The 17,510-nt window shown below is 40.5% G+C and overlaps 1 protein-coding gene across 1 annotated transcript in view; it reads right to left on the bottom strand.

The window, feature by feature from the left end:
• The window catches only part of mpped1 (metallophosphoesterase domain containing 1), a 354,345-nt gene extending 345,435 nt beyond the window's left edge, over window positions 1-8,910 (bottom strand). Inside the window, exon 1 of the mRNA XM_028817697.2 lies at window positions 8,643-8,910. The gene's annotated coding sequence lies outside the window, so the exon portion shown is untranslated. The remainder of the gene's footprint in view (window positions 1-8,642) is intronic.
• Window positions 8,911-17,510: the final 8,600 nt, after the last annotated feature.

Genomic DNA, 17,510 nt, shown 5'->3' with positions numbered 1-17,510 from the left:
CTAAACCAACCTAGGTGACAGAGCCTTTAGCTCTATAGCGTCCAGGCTTTGGAATAACTTTCCTATATTAACGAGATCAGCTAACTAAATTAATTCTTTTAAAAATCAACTTAAAACTTTTTCATTCAGGAAGCCATTTAATAACTTACCCTGACATTCTAACTCTTTTTTTCAGTTTACCCTTTTTGTCCAGATACCCAGGATGATTGTGTTTGTATCACAAATTATGTTATTAGTTCAATGCTTTCATTTTATTATTTTGTATTTCATTCAGGTTCATTGTCTCTTATTCTAATACAAAGCTTTTATGGAAAAAGATGATCTGCTGTGGCAACACCTAATGGGAGCAGCCAAAAAGAAGAATAAGATTCTAATACAAAGCTTTGTATATTTTGTAATTACTTTTATTTAGTGTTTCATAATGATATTATTTGTGTTCAATGCTGTTTATGCCCTATTGCTGTAGATAGATAGATAGATAGATAGATAGATAGATAGATAGATAGATAGATAGATAGATAGATAGATAGATAGATAGATAGATAGATAGATAGATAGATAGATAGATAGATAGATAGATATCTTTGCAAAAGATTGGATTGAAACACAAACATGAATCTTTTCCATCAGTCACCACTGTTGATACAATGAGTTGCTTAAACAAAGTAGATAAATAATTCAGCCATCACTGTATGGCAACTTTCACAATCAAATGGTAAATTCTGTACAAAGCAATGAAAAACACAAAACTTGAAATACTAAGTGGGTTACTTTTTTATTTTACAGATGCATCAAACCCTATATTTTTAGCCAAAAAGCAGCTTACAGCTGTCAGAAGACTTAGCAACTACTGTTACATTGCATTGATTCATGTACTGTATGATTAAAATTCTGCATTTTTAAAAAATAAAATCAGCCAAGAACTGCAGTTCCTTCCGGAATGTTCAAAGTCTCTCCATTGTATTTATGGTACCATAGATTTACAAGTAAAAGGCAGTTGAACAGTGTTCTAAACCTCAAAAGAAACAAAAAAGCAAAAACTGAAGTGGGTGCAGCTGCTATGTGAGAGTATGATCTCAATTTAGGCAATATGCTGAATTTAACAAGTCCTGTTATCCATTCATTTGCTGAGCCTATTTAATCCACTTTTATGGCACTGGAACCTATCCTGACAGCACCAGGTACACAGCAGGAACCCACCTGGGATGGGATATCAGACTGTCAGAAATCATACTCATGCATACGCTCATTCATATAATGACAATTCAGAGTTGTTAATAACATCTTACCGTGCACATCTTTGGTCACAAATTAAAATCTACTCTCAAATAAGTAAATTACCTTATACAGTATTTTTATATGCTTATTGAATAATAAAAGGTCAGCAAAACTGAAAAATAATTTATTTTCTACGTTATGACTACTCTATTTTAAGTCTGGGAAGACTGCTGTGAAGTGTGTAGTTTTGACTTTGGAACTGATACCAGGTTTAACACCTCAGTACCAGAACCAAAATTATATACCAAAGCAAGTAACACAATAGTTCTCACAAACAACATTAACACCACCCACCTCCCCTACCCCCCACCTCACAGGTGCTACATCACACCAGACCACACTCTGCTCATTCTTGGGTCCATTTAAAGCTAATAATCGCTAAATCAAGCTTGCGGAGATTTACGCATATTGTAACAATGAGCAGGGAGTGGATGAGTTAGGAGCAGGCTTGGATTTGAAGTCCGCCACTCCTTATTCAGGAAAAGATCCCAATCGTCCCACAGGACAAAGACTTTCAGAGCGTGAGTTCATAAAGCTTATGAAACTGTTTCTGGACAAAGGCAGAACCATAACAGGAGTTGCGTAAAATGCGACAGGAGCTTCTACCTGCAGCTAAAGTCATTCGCGTACTGAAATAGCATTGCACATATACTTTCTCAGCATGCCCATTTTGATCAATCACAGGAAGCTCTGTAGTCTACTTGTGACTTTAAGCTGTAGGAAGATAAGTAAACGAATCAAGGTAAATAGGTAAATAACTTTCGATCTGGCTTTTATATAAGTAACATATAATTTTTTTTTATATAAAGACCATCACAAAACATAATCTCAAACAGGACTTTGCATGATACCTTGGGGAGCTCTTAAGCCCTGCTGTTTTGTTGAAGGACATGCGAGTATCAGATACACTTGCAGGATGACACCCAACCTGTTGCTGCATTCAAACGATGCCATCTTTTGCCTTTGCACCTGGTGCAGCTGCGTTGTTTTTATGTGTGAGTGGTCATTTTTTGCGTGGAGAGCTTCTGTTCTCTTTCTCCAGTGTTGCACCCTCATTCTCATCTGAGTTCACCTCTGTTATAGCATGTCTTTATTTGAAAACTAGCGGTGTCAGAGTGGGGAAAGCATGAATGTAAATGAGAGAATAAAACTGAATAAAAATAAAAACGCTAACTTTTACAAGTACCATAAATTTACACCGGCTGTTAAAGATTCAAATCAAATGTATATTTTAATTATATAATAGTAATAAAAATGGCAGCTCACTACTCAAAATGGGAAATGTTGGAGGACCCAGGAATGGAACCCACAACCTCTTGATAATGAGACAGTGGTTGTTACCGCTGCACCAACCAAGCAGACATATCTGCTTTGCACCCTACTCCAACTTCTTATTCTATGGTTATACGCTTGAATAAAAGTTCACTTGTTTTGTTATACTTGTACCTTTTGTGAAAGTGTTCATTTGATATTTGGACTTAAGTCTTCATACATTAAACACTTCATGTCTATATTTTGTCAATTGTTACTAAAACATGAAAAGAGTTTCTTTTTAAGTTATGTGTTCAACAATTCCTGCCTCGCATTTCCTGTCATTCTACATTTACATAAATTGTTGTAGACATGGAACACACATGAAATGGATGTATTCCAAATAACGATATATTATTTACTCTATATAACTCCAGGCACCTCACACCCAGATAAACAGACTTGAGCTCTGAGAATCTTCTGTGCGACTTTGAGCTGCATCGGTGGGAGGAGGGATAGCAGTCTGCTTGCTGATTGTGCTAATCGACACATTTGCAAAACAAAAGATGCTAATGGAGAGGTATGAAGGAATTTAAGGTGGCCTGGGATTATGAGTTTTTCCGTAGGCTTCAGGGATTCTAGTGTTAAAAAGTCCCTGCACACCGGGGACATTCCAAATGCCTGGAAAATGGCAAATATCATCTTGTTATATAAGAAAGGGTGACTGGGCAGATCCAGGCAACTATAGGCCAGTAACCTTAACATGTATTACAGGTAAATTAAATGAAGGAATTATTAAGGAAAAGACTAAGCAACACATGGCAAGAACAAGAGTTTTACTGACCATACAGTATAGGGTCCAAAGAGGGAGATCATGTTTTACCAACATGCTGGCATTCTATGCGGAAGCAACAAAAGGATATGATCAAAGTGGAGCATGTGATATTATTTATCTTGACTTTAGGAAAGAATTTGACAAGATGCCAAATGAGATGTTGGGCATCAAACTAAAAGAAGTGAGAATTCAGGGTGTTGTTTGTAGATGGGTGCAAAATTGGCTCAGACATGGAAGTAGAGGGTTATGGTGCAAGAAACCCTATTAGAATTGGCAAACATTAAGAGTGGTGCTCCACAAAGGTCAGTGCTAGGACCAATGCTATTCATAATACTGTATATATATATATAAATGATTGGGATAAAAGTATAAGTAACAAGTTGGTTAGGTTTACAGATACCAAGCTAAGTGGATTGACAGATATTCTAGAATCCGTTAAATCATTGCAGATGGACTTGGACAACAAAAAAGACCTAGGCAGATGAGATTTAATGTATGTAAATGTATAGCATGACATGTAGGAAGTAAAGATGCTAGGTTTGAAGACACAATGAGAGGTCTGAAAATCAAAACCACACATTATGAGAAGGATTTAGGAGTTGCAGTGGACTTGACACTATCCACTGCCAGACAGTGTTCAGAAGCCATTAAGAAGGCTAACAGAATAGTAGGTTACAGAGCACAATGTGTAGAGTACAAGTCCAAGGAAGTTATTCCCCAAGCCTTATTTAATGCATTGGTGAGGCCTCATCTGCAGTACTATGTGAAGGTTTGGCCTCCAGGCTACAAAAAGGACATAGCAGCATTGGAAAAAGTCCAGAGAAGAGCAACTGTTCTGATTCCAGGGCTACAGAGGATGAATTATGTGGAAAGGTTGAAAGAGCTGGGCCTTTTCAGTTTAAGCAGAAGAAGATTAAGAGGAGGCATAACTGAAGTGTTTAAAAATGTGAATAGAATTAGTACAGTGGATCAAGACTGCTATTTTAAAATGAGTACATTAAGAACATGGGGAGACAGCTGGAAACATCCATCCATCCATCCATCCATTGTCTCCCGCTTATCCGAGGTCGGGTCGCGGGGGCAGCAGCTTGAGCAGAGATGCCCAGACTTCCCTCTCTCCGGCCACTTCTTCTAGCTCTTCCGGGAGAATCCCAAGGCGTTCCAAGGCCAGTCGAGAGACATAGTCCCTCCAGCGTGTCCTGGGTCTTCCCCGGGGCCTTCTCCCGGTTGGACGTGCCCGGAACACCTCACCAGGGAGGCGTCCAGGAGGCATCCTGATCAGATGCCCGAGCCACCTCATCTGACTCCTCTCGATGCGGAGGAGCAGCGGCTCTACTCTGAGCCCCTCCCGGATGACTGAGCTTCTCACCTTATCTTTAAGGGAAAGCCCAGCTGGAAACATGTTACGGGTAAATTTCGAAAAAACATTAGGAAGTTTTTCTTTACAGAGAAAAACATTGACACATGAAATAAGATACCAAATAATGTGGTAGACAGTAGGACCTTAAGGTCTTTCAAAATTATACTAAATGTTATTGTAGAAAAAATTTGTGATTACACTGACTAGCTTTGCTGGGTTGAATGGCCTGTTCTTGTATAGATCGAGCTAATGTTGTAATGTACATTTGTGTCGTGCCACACTCCAGCTGTCAAAAGTTTGGCCCACTAGTTCACTTTTCACCAACTAACCACCAACCCTTGAGCACAAGGGGCCCCTCCTTGGCAGCAGTCTTTAAACCCCAACTAGAAGTACTTCCACTGCAATCCCCAGAATGACTTTTGGAGTCAAAATAAATTCTAGAAAGTGTCATCCTTACTCCTTACAAAACTCCCTTAATTTAAGCAGCATTGTTTTTCCCCTATGCCAGCCACAATCAAATAACTTCCAAATTAGGACCCACTCTTTCTCCCACTGGGAGTGCCAAAGAAAACCAATCTCCATCATAATATCATAAATACTGTAACATTCCTCTTCTATGAAAATTTCCATAGTTAATACCGGTAGCATTTGTGATAATGAACCTTCTGAGTTCATTCAGTTCATGTAAATTTCCAGTCAGAGTATTGGAAGAGACATGAGATTATTGATGATTTGCCACTCAATTCACACAAAAGCCAATTCAATGACTGCTCACATTTTTAAGTGAAAATAAAAATCAAAGGAAATGCATTAAGTGGTATTGTATCCCTCCAAATACCAAGCGACCGCTGCATGCCATTTCTGGCTGAGCTGAATATTATTTTTGCATGTTATGCAGTATATTGAAATGAACTGTTAGGTTAGGGTTTCAGCTTGGAAACCTCGGGTTACAAAGTTATCTTCAAATTGTCCCACTGGGAGTTATCAGTTGGATGAGCGTTTACGTGAAATTTTCCATTGGGAAACTTGTATTTCCTATATTTGCCATGGCACATGAACCCTGAAAAAGGCCAGCGTTGAAACATCTAAAAATAGTGCATTTCTAGGCCATTTTGTCCTACAAGGAATTAGTCTCTGGATAAAACTGCCCTGGGGGCACTGCAGCTATCCCAAGAACTTGACTAAACAACCTTGCCCAACATTATATTTCAATATATAGATAGTATACTCTATCACATTAAAATATCTATAATTCAATTTTCAAGCCCACTTATCCAGTTCCAGATCAGAGGAAGCTAGTGTCTAACCTTTCAGCACTGAGCGGAGGGACATTCTATCACAAGACACACTCATGGACACACCCAGCAAATCCAGAGTGAGCAGTTAATGTACCATGCATCTCTCTGTGAGGAAAACTGGAGCACCTTGGAAATGGCCATGCAGATTCAGGAAGAATGTGCAAACTCCACACATAACAGACCAGACAGGACTTGAAACCAGAACTCTGGAGTTGTAAGGAAGAAGTGACAATGGAAATGAAATAAGTGACATTATAGTTTAAACCCTGTAGGAGGAACAACAGAATAATACACTTCAGAAAGGGTATGTATTAAAGTAATGGTCCTACACAAAATATTAATACAAAAAAGTATAACTGTGCTCTTTGTGATACTAGGTTTGATTGAGAGGGTTTAAAAGTGAAGGGATAAATGGATGGATAGATGAACTGACAAATTTCCACCTACTTTAATGTAATATTAAACTTATAATTCCCCAAACACTGTGCAGCACCTTTTGTGACCATTTGGCATTCTTGCCTAATTAATCTCTGCTAGTAAAAAGTTGCCTCATCAGCAAAACACTAAATAAAAGTCAAACTTGGGAATAATAAAACCCTGTAGAATGTAGTATTAATTTTGTGCCTTATGTGCACTTTCAAAAAGGGGCTGAATCTACAACATTGCCTTTTCTATGTACTACATTGTTAGCCTTTCCACTTACTTTACTCAAGTAGGAAGCATATTCCATCATTCATCCTCATTCCTTTATCTTCCTCTCTTTCTGTAGGATTCTCTGTCCACAGACTGTATAAGAAGAAATACTGTTTGGTACAGATCTTGTTCATTCTCATTCCACAATCTCAGATGTTCTAAATGATGTCCATCCATCCAACCATCCATCCATCCATTCATTTTCTGATCTTACTTAAATATAATTAAGAATATCTGATCTGAAAAAGGCATATGGCAGGCGGTGTCCCTTACTGGATAAGTAACTGGACTAACAACCATTAGGGTTCAGGACAAATTTCCACCACTGTATCATACTGATTAAATTATTCTCCCAGTGCTCTAAATGTACAATATGCATCTCATAAATATTATAATGTACAATTAAAGTATATCATAGGTTGCAAAGGTTACTATATAAAAATAAAAAGAATTTAGGTAAATGAAGAATATTAAAAACCTCAGCTTTTGCAAAATAAAGCATCATTTGTACCATGTATCATGTTTCAAACGGCTGGTAAGTCAGGGGTGAAAATACATTAAGTGCAAAGCACAAAATAAATGAAAAGATGTTCAGCACCCTATCCAAAAGATTTTAGTACTGCTGGAATAACACTCTTAAAAATAAAGGTTTTTATGATCAAGTTGTTATTATAATTTTCTAGGTAGACTACTATACAGTAAAGATTTCTGTTTTGTCCACATATTAGGAACCTTTCTGAAACCCAAAGATCTACTTTGTCATGCAAAGCGCCCTTCCCATAATGAAAGGATTCTTTCGCAACAATGGTTCTATGAGCAACTGCACAACCCTGTAAAGTGCTATTTCAGATCCTTTATGTTATGAGTGTACATCTCGGCATCTTAATCAATAATTCTTAAATGCTGCAAGTCTGTTTAACATAGATGTTCATCATACGCTTGAGTGCAGACTTTCGCCTAACACTTTCTGAACTTGATACAATCCGTAAAATGTCGCGCGTGGTCATCGCGGTTTTTTGCGGGGAAAACAAGAAGCAATCCCTGACGGGAAGCCAGAGCATTGCGGGTTACAATCCTGCGCACATTACCATCCTGTCTTCGAACTTTAAGGACCTACAAGGCAATGTGCAAATGACACATTGTTATATAAAAAGTGCACATACAAACTCCATCACAAAACAGTCTGGCTATTAATCTTCTGTCAGTAGGAAAAGCTGATATTAATTATACGGCCAGGTCTTCTGTCACACTTAAAAAAGCGATTAAGAGAATACACTATCCATCCATAATATGAATCCCCTTACCCTGGTCGGGACGCCTATCCATTACGGTCGCTCTCGTTACTACTGATATATAATATTTATCGGATGATGGATTTGCCAAATTTTACAGGTAACGGGATGCTTACGAATCATTAATGGCTGCCAAGATGCCAATGTACCAGACTACTTTGAAGACCATTAATAAAAACAACAGATACAAGAAAAGCCGGACTTCTGAATAAAGTTCCCTGTCGGCGGGCGGTCTCATCTTTTGCTCAAGGTATCAAGTTTTCCGGGAGTATGCATGGCCGCATGAGAATGCTGAAATTCACTCATAAGGCGTTTGTCTAACGAAATAAATGTGCCTATTCTACACGCCTGTCCGTAAGTACGCGGGTTCCAGGAACCGATTGCGCGAGGACAATTGGCACTGGTCTGTTTAATGGATGGAATGTCAACGTCGCCTTGCGCTGCGCGGATCCAAGCACTTGGTGAGCAGACGTGTAGCCTGGTCGCTGTGAGCGCGCCGGTCTGCAGACCTTGGCGCCTGTCGCGTTTACCTCGCACAGCAGTGACTGCCTCTCAGTTAGAAGTAGAGTGTTAGAAACCTCCCCAAAGACGCACGATGCAGTTCATAGCAGAAAAGAGGCATTGTGCAGCTCTACCTGGGCTCTCGGCTGACTGGCTACTCATTAGCCGGCTTCGGGGCGCTTTCTTCCTCTGGATCCACGAAAAAAAGGTGGCGAGTGTATCTCGCTGCGGCGCAGCTCCTTCCGTGGCTCGCTTCCCTTCGACTACAACTGGCTCTCCCTCGCTCGCTCTCTCACTCTCTCTGTCTCTCTCTCACACACACGCTATTCCCCTCCTCTCTGGATCTTTCCACCTCTTTTCTAAATGCAGATGAACAGAAGCGGTGGCGAAAAAAGAAATGAACGGGGACGGACAACATCCCGCAATTACGGTATCTTCCCAAAACTACACAGTGGGCGGGAGGAGTGGGTGATGGAAGATGGGTATACTTTGGGGTGCCGCTGGTGGTGTTTGTTTTAATTACAAGTGTATCGTTGACAAATCCGAACCTTATTCCAAGACTAAGATCATTTTCGCAACATCGTTCAAAAACAAGAATACAGACAGAAAGGGCAGTAGTTTAAATCTGCAAAGTCGCGGAGAGTATGTGCCCGAGAAACAAGCATCAGGAAAACGGTAGCGGAGAATTCAGGAGTTCAAGGCTCAAGAGGTCTCTATACCTTGGTGTTCATGAAACGGGTTCGAATGACCAGTTGGAAAATGATACTAAAGTACAGTCTTCGATAGGATGTTAAAAGATCCCCAATATAGGAATTTTGTATAGCGCTATGAGCCAGCACTCAGTGAAGAGCGCTATACAAAGATATACTAAATTAAATGGATTTAATATGCGTTGAGGGTTCTGTCAATATTATTTGCAGTGGGTATGATTTGAAACTCATGGGCATATTATGTCATATAGCACCTTATCTATCTATCTATCTATCTATCTATCTATCTATCTATCTATCTATCTATCACGTATCGAACGCCCATCATATCTATTAGTTACTCAAATAATGTTTTTTATTGATCTGTCTCTAATTAAATGGCACTTTACGGTCACTTCAGTAGGAAAATATTGCGCTGGACGCTTGTTAGGATGGGCTCTTGCTTTTTCGCGATACTGCTCAGGATAAGCTGGTTTGGAAATGGATGGATGGATAGATTTATTCTAAACATAATGGTAGGAAGCATTGCCAAACCTATACTTTCATTTTACCGATCGCGTTTATGACAATACAGGGTTTATTGGACAACTTTTCTTCATCCATCCTTCCATCCATTTTCTGTACTCGAGACTGAACCTATTTATTATGATACAGAGTAGCGTGGTGAACTTTTTGTCACAGCATGACAAAATATTTAACTGGGTGCGGGAAATTGAGGAATGTAATTCACCTTTAAACGCAGTGAGCGGCCCTGAAATGGACCGTTGGCATCTTCAGCGCTGTTTGCGCTCAGGTCTTCAGCGGCGACACGCGCTACCAGGTGCTTGTCCCTTTGTCCTTTCATGCACCCATCCTATCTCCAACTCATCTGGGGTCAGAGGCATAACTATTCCACGGCTCCCTGTGATCCGACCCAACTCCAGGGTCCAATCTGAGGTTCGCCGGCGGGGACTCATCCGAGCCAAAGGGCTTCAGCAGCCGGGATACGCGTCCGATAGAAATGTTCTTTAAGGGTTTTGTACGCGCCGCTCAAACGCTGCTCACGGGCTTCCCCAGGTATTTCCGCCCTCTCGGACAGTCCGCCTCCGTCTGAGAAGCATGGTCTTCTGAGCTTCAGACACAGAGCACGTTACATTGTTCTCTGGTCAAGTGTTGCCAGGGTGTGGAGCCCATCCAAGCAACCTCCAACACAACATCCATTAATGCACACACAACACACCCACATGGGGTCAGTTTAGTAACACCCATTAACATAAAGTGCACATATTTTGCAAGGTGGTAGAAAAAACAGAATACCCAGACAATGCCTCAGTCAGACATGGGGAGAAATGTATCAGCTCTACTCAGACCACAATGGGAAGTGAATTTGGATCTAGCTTGCTGAATACTTGACACTAAATATTGGGCTATCATACTTCCAAAAATTCCTTTCATATATAATTGAACTCTGATATGTGTTCTTGGAAATTTATATGCTGAATGTAAAATATATGTTAAAAATATACTGTATATTTATGTATATGCCAAAAAATTAACATTTTGTTGATTTTCTGTTGATTTTTTACAAGGTGTCTTTTTTGTTTTTTAAACAACACCTGGAGAAACCTGGTTATGTCTTTCAGTAACATTATCCAGAATATTAACATCTTTTCATTTTATTATACTTTTCAGCATTTTATTCTTTTAGGTCAACACAAAGTCTTTATGAATAAATACTATAGATCTAAATAAATGTACTTCTAACTCATTAGAGTAGGACACATCCTTTATTCTAGAAATGAATTTTGCTGTTTTTTTTTTCACATAGACTTTAGTTCCATATGTCAGTTTTCTGTATCCTGACCAGAACTGCATACAGTACTGTCTAAGATTTATATGTAGTAGATTTTACAGTATAGCTGAATATTTTGTTGACATTTTAATTGTGTCTCTAGACTGAGAACATTTTGTTAAACTTATTGACATCCTTATTGATAATGGTTCAAACATAGAGGAAAATAATTCCTATTCTATTTTGAATGCATAGTCACATTGATGCGCAGGGACAGGGTAGGCTGAATGGCTATCTTGGCCCCTTTTTCAACCAGGGAGACCTTACAGGTCATGCAAAGCCTTCCTCCCGAGAGACTTGATGATTATGATTTTCTGTAGCAGCAAATCCTTCTTCATACAGCTCCTTGGCCAGAGGGTACAAGTTCTGGCTGTGGTAAATCAATCCTGATCACCCTATCCAGGGACAGGTGCAGAGCTTAGTAGACCTTATCCAAAGCTGGTTCTATGGATACACCTTTGAGCTTATTGTGGAAAAGCTTGTTATTAGATAGCTATTAGCGCTGTGTTGTCTGTGATAAGCAACAACATCTCAGATGAGATGCTTTGGAGTAATGTCAAAACTCTCCAGCGCAGAAGATGCTGTTAGGGAAATTCTGCAGCCAGGACCAATACCAGGTGTTTTCATTGTGACCAGTCTGGACATCTGGCTAAGGAGTGTTGCCTCCCACCTGCTTAGTCCCTGAAGGTTGACTTGACCAATTGTATTGCTCTCAGGCCAAGTTCTTGGAAAAGGATAACTTTAAGGTCTTGATTGGCTTAGATAGGCGTAATGTCCCAGCCCTGTTGGATTCTGGTAGTGATCTGAGTCATCTGATGCGACTTGCTCTAACACATACCCTGTGCATGCAAGAAGCATGTAAACATTTGCTGTGCTTATGGGGATATTAAGGAGTATGAGACTGTACTACTCCTGCTGAAATATAAGGGAAGGTACTTTAAAGTTTAGATTGCAATATCAGATTCTTCACCCTGGATTTTCTCAGTTGGGAGGAGGAATTTTGCAGGTTGGCCACCTGAAAAACACCTTTCCTTTAGTAGGAAGAGAGGGGCTCACTGCTGACAAGGTCAGCCAGGAAGCCAGCTTGAAGATTGAACCTGATTTGGCCAGTGAGGATGGGGATGATCCCTCACCTGAGTATATGAAACAGTTGGAGGGCTCTTTGCAAAATATGCTTACTACTTCAGCCTCCTCAGATGGGTCTGCTGCATCGGGTTCTGTAAAAACAGGTTCCAGGGAAGCAGGGGCTGACACACAGAAGGAGTCAGGGGCTGTTGCATTGGGCTCTGGGGACACAGGGGCTGACACACATATGGAATTTGTACGTTTGAAATGAGCTGACCACAGCTTAGATTTTGCATTTGAACAAGCACATGTCTCAGATGATTGTTACTATGAGGAGCGGAAGGGCCCAAAACTCTGCAGTTTTTAGTTAAGAATGGCTTTTTGTATTGGGTAATTCCTGATCACATTGGAGGCAAACTGACTGAACATTTAGTGATACCAAGTGGTCACAGAGAGACAGTGTTGGAAATTGCTCACACACATGTCTTGGTGGGCCATCTTGTCACAAGAATTCAAGGTATCATATTTCAAAATGTTTTTATTGGCTGATTATGGGCAAAAATGTGGAGCGGATTAGTAGGTCTTGCCCTGACTGTCAAGTTGTTTCTGCTCATAGACCTACTAGAGCTCAAATTTTACCAATGTCTATTTGGACGTCCCCTTCGAGAGAGTTGGGTTAGACATTTTTGGTCCATTTCCCAAGTGTAAGAATTTCAGTAAGAATATATCAGTATAGGCTTGTGTTGGTTGATTATGCAGCAAGATATTCCAAGGTTGTCGCTTTGCAGAAGGCTAATGTGTAGGCTGTTGCTTGAGGCTCTTTTGGAGGTTTTCACTAATATTGGCATTCCACACAAGATTTTAACTGAGCAGGGTACACCTTTTACTTCCTGTGTAATGAAATAGCTATGTGAGAGGCTTGCAATTAAACAACTGAGCACCACTGTTATCATCGTCAGGTGAATGGCCTAACGAATGATTTAAGAAGATCTTAATGCAGATGATTCAGCGTGTGGCTCAAGATGACCGGGCATTCTTGGACACTGTGTTGCCCTTTCTCATGTTCGCCATTCGTGAATCTCCTCAGGCATCTATTGGCTTAAGTCCATTCAAATTATTATTTGGCAGGTAGCCACGAGGGGTGTTAGACATTTTTTGGGAAGAATGGATGGGGGTTCACACTGAAACTCATGGGGGAGATTTGTTAATCAGGTTCTTTTGCTGCAGAAACAAATTTCTAAATGGTGGAGCACCAGCAGCGCAAACAGGCACAAAAATGTAATTATGATAGGAAAAGCAAACTTCCGAAATTCGAAAAGGGCAATTAGGTACATTGTTTTGATCTTGTCTTACCCACATAAGTTTCTGGCCAAATTGCTGGGTCATGTGGTAGTGGAGGAACACATTGGCCCTTTGAAATATAAGGTTAGGATTCCTGGCTGGCGAAAGCCCGTGTGAATCTTACATGTGGTCTCTCAGAATGAGGTTGCTATTGATGATGATTTGGCGGACACTCCGAAGGCTGAATTAGTGTCCCTAATTGGAAGGAACTCTGATTTTTTTTTTATCTTTACGTGGCCAGACTAAAAACAAGATTGTGACTGAGCCTGGTGTTAGGGTACAGATATGCCCATATTGTATTCCAGAAGCAAAGAGCACTGTTGTACATGAAGAGGTGAAGCAGATTCTCGATCTGGGTGTGATTTGAGAGAGAAAATGTGAATGGCGGAGTCTAATTGTTTTAGTACCAAATGCGGATGGCTCCATTCAGTTTTGCATAGATATCAGACGCTTGAATACTATTTCCAAGTTTGATGCATACCTGATGGCATGTATTGATGACTTACTGGAGAAACTCGGGCAAGCCTCATATGTTTCCATCCTGGATCTCATAAAGGGGTAATGACAGGTGCCTCTAGAGAAATCCATTTGCTAGAAGACCGCATTCGCCACCCCATATGGGTTGTTTGAATTTACCAGATTTCCATTTGGTCTTCATGGCACCCCTTTACCTTTCCAGCATATGATGGATCAGATTTTATGGCTCCATTCCATGTACTCTGGGGTGTATCTCAATGTTGTCATCATTTTCAGTAATGATTGGTGGTCACATCTGGACCACCTACAAGCAATGCTTGACAGTTTGAGGCAGGCTGGGTTGACAGCTAACCCTAAGAAGTGTAAATTGGGTATGTCAGAAACACCTCATTTGGGATATTCGTCTGCGAAATAGCTTGATTAAATCTCAGTTGAACAGGATGGGTGAGGTGCATACATATCTACATCCAGAAATGCAGAAGTATGTTCATGCTTTCCTCGAACTTGCTGGTTATTAAATGAGGTTCATTCTGAATTTAGTACAGAGAGCACTGACCTGAAAAAGGGCAGAAAGACTTGTCTATGGAAGATTTTTGCATGCTCCCAGAGTCCACGTTGGCTTTCTTTACAGCCCAACGATTTGCTTGCTAGGTTAACTGGCCTGTCCAAACGTTCTCTATGTGTTTGTTTTTTAAATGAAACAGAACAGTGGATCTCAAGTCTTGCAAACAGTGCGGCTATTAGTTTTCATTCCATCCAGTTTTGCAATAAGTGCATAGTTTTTACATTTAATTTAATAATATGTTTTTAAGTGCACTGTTCCTTTTTACATGGAATATTTTAACTTTTCCTACAACTTTAAAAGCTTACATTTCTGTTTCCATTTGATTTTTATTTCATCCTTTTCCACAGAGTTTACTCCCTTACTTATACCCAAATGTTGGCAACACTGAATGCTAAAGGGGAGCAATGATTTCAGAGCCATAGTCACTAGTCTGCTCTTTTCTACGTTAATGAGTAGACCAGTTAATATGACAGTCAGCAGCTGGTGCAGTGTCTCTGTCTGTATTGCTCTTTGCTAATCATCAGTGTTAAGTAAACAAACACTACATTAAAGGTTAAATTAAAAGGAAACTGTCAAAAGAAATGCAAGCACTTAAAGCTATGGCAAACAATATAAATATCTATGAATTTCTTACAAATATTTGTAGGCATGATAACTAAACAATGAGGTAAATTAAGTAGAAATGACATAATGATTGTACAATTGGTTGAAATTAAAGCCTGTAGCCTTAGGGACTTTCCAGCAATGAACTTAAAAACTGATGCAGCAGAATAATGTCTTTTGCAAGACTTGTTTCTTCTTTGCACTCAGTGCAGCAGGGATAGATGCAGCCTCCCCAGAACCTTAAAATGGACAGAGTGTTTTCAGAAACTGGGTGTTCAGAAATTAATAGGGTTCACCGTGCATTTAACCTTGCCCAGACAGCCATGTCCTACCCTTAACACTAATGCAAGCTGCCTGAGGTCCAGAAGCATTTCCTTAACTGAACTGTGTGACCTACATGTGTATGGTGCACATGAGCATGAATATTATATCAGTCTTAGGTCATAAGCGAGTCTCTGCAGTTGTTATTAACAAATCTGAACCCTTTTATAATTTCAGCAAAAGTGTACAAACAAAGAGTAGGAAGCTTTAAAAAGTCTGTTAAACAGTAATCAAATTCAAATATGCGTTATGACCACGGTAGAGCTTAATGACAAATTTATTTACTTGCCTATGGTGTAACCTTAAGGTGAGTTTAGGGACTTATATAAACTGTTCTGAAAGTTGGGGCATTTTTAAGTTTCTGTGCCTGTAATAGATTAAAGACGGAGGTGTCATTTTTGTTTATGAAATATTTTTGTAATAATAAGTTCATCCATCCGTTTTCTTAACCCACTTATCCAGGGTAGCATTATGGTACAGCTAGAGCCTATCCTAACAGGATCCAAACATCAGACACAAGGAAGTAACAACACCTGGGGCGTCATGTATTAACTGTGTGTACGCACAAAAATGTTGTGTAAGCCCATTTCCACACTCACATTGTAATATATAAAACCTAAACTTGGCGTAAAGCCACACACATTTTCACGCCAACTAAATGCTTGGCATACGCAAATTCTCCGCTCGGTTTTACAAACTGGTGGCACCCAGCGTCAAAGCAGTGCTTTTGTTCCAGTGTGGTTTCCCTTTCTTTTTTAGATCCACATCCCTGACGTGGCTTTATCAAATACACTGAAATTAACCGCATATTGTTTATTAGTTTAAGGCATCTGATTGTAATTAACCTGTAACAATAAAATGGTCCACGGAATGGCCAAACTATTCCAAATACCACAATTGCTTTAGCGTTGTTCCTCTCAATGCACCACTCAGAGCATTTATCCCACTGTATCTGAGTGTGGAATTACAGCTCTACAGCAGCTGATCAGAAAGAGAATTTCTGGTATACAGCAGTGGTCGGCAAACTCATTAGTCAAAAGAGCCAAAGATCAGCAGTACAGCGATTGAGAGCCAAATTTCTTTTCAAGAACTATGTTTTTAGGAGTCAGTTTAAACTAGCTACTAATATTAGCTGACGACCGTACCACGCCACGATTTGCTCCTTGTCGTCGGCGACTTCAATGCTCAGTTAAACGGCGACAATGGGTCCGCATGGATTAGGCGCTCGAACAAACGACAATGGCGAGCGACTGTGCTCACTCTGTGCCACGAACAATCTATGCATCGGAAATACATTTTTCCAGCACAAAAGGATCCATAAGATGACGTGGCGGTCTCCAGGAGGACTATACAAAAACGAAATCGATTACATCTGCGTCAGCAAAAGATGGCGCTCGTCCTTGCTAGATGTGAAAAGCCGAAGAGGAGCGGACGTCGGCTCTGACCATAATTTAATAGTCGCCAAATGCCGGCTAAAACTTATGCGATTGATGCCTAAACCTCAGAGACCAAGACCCTTCAATGTTGCAAAGCTCTAAGAGACGCCCGTAGCCCGTTCCAACTCGAGTTCCGAAATCGCTTCGAAATACTTGCAGAAACAGACGGCGAAGAATCGGTTGAGGATGACTGGACACAACTTCACCAGATTGTCATCGAAAGTGCCACAACTACAATCGGTCGACGACGAGGCACATACGCTGGATAAAAGATAACACCTGGGACCTAATCGATGCACGGCGCAGTTTGAAACAAGATCGCGATCGGGAGCCCCCAGGACCTGGTCTCACCGCGGCAGAGGAGTGCTACTGAGCTGCCGATCGAATGGCCAAACAAAGCTGCCACCAAGATAAGTGCAATTGGATTGAAAAGAAAGGACATGAGGCGCAAGAAGCCGCGGACAGGAACGACACTAAAACACTATACAGGATCGTCCAAGAGCTGAGTGGCGCGCCCAGCAGGAGAGGTGTACCAATCAAAGCAAAGGATGGTCACCTGTTGCTAACCACCGAAGCACAAGAAAAACGATGGGTCGAGCACTTTGCTGAGGTCCTGAACCAACCAGAACCCACATCAACATTCGCGGACGATC

Source organism: Erpetoichthys calabaricus, chromosome 1, assembly GCF_900747795.2.
Source record: "Erpetoichthys calabaricus chromosome 1, fErpCal1.3, whole genome shotgun sequence".
Lineage (NCBI taxonomy): Eukaryota > Metazoa > Chordata > Cladistia > Polypteriformes > Polypteridae > Erpetoichthys > Erpetoichthys calabaricus.
Note: the sequence above shows the minus strand (reverse complement) of the source record. Positions and strands in the feature narration are given on the sequence as shown.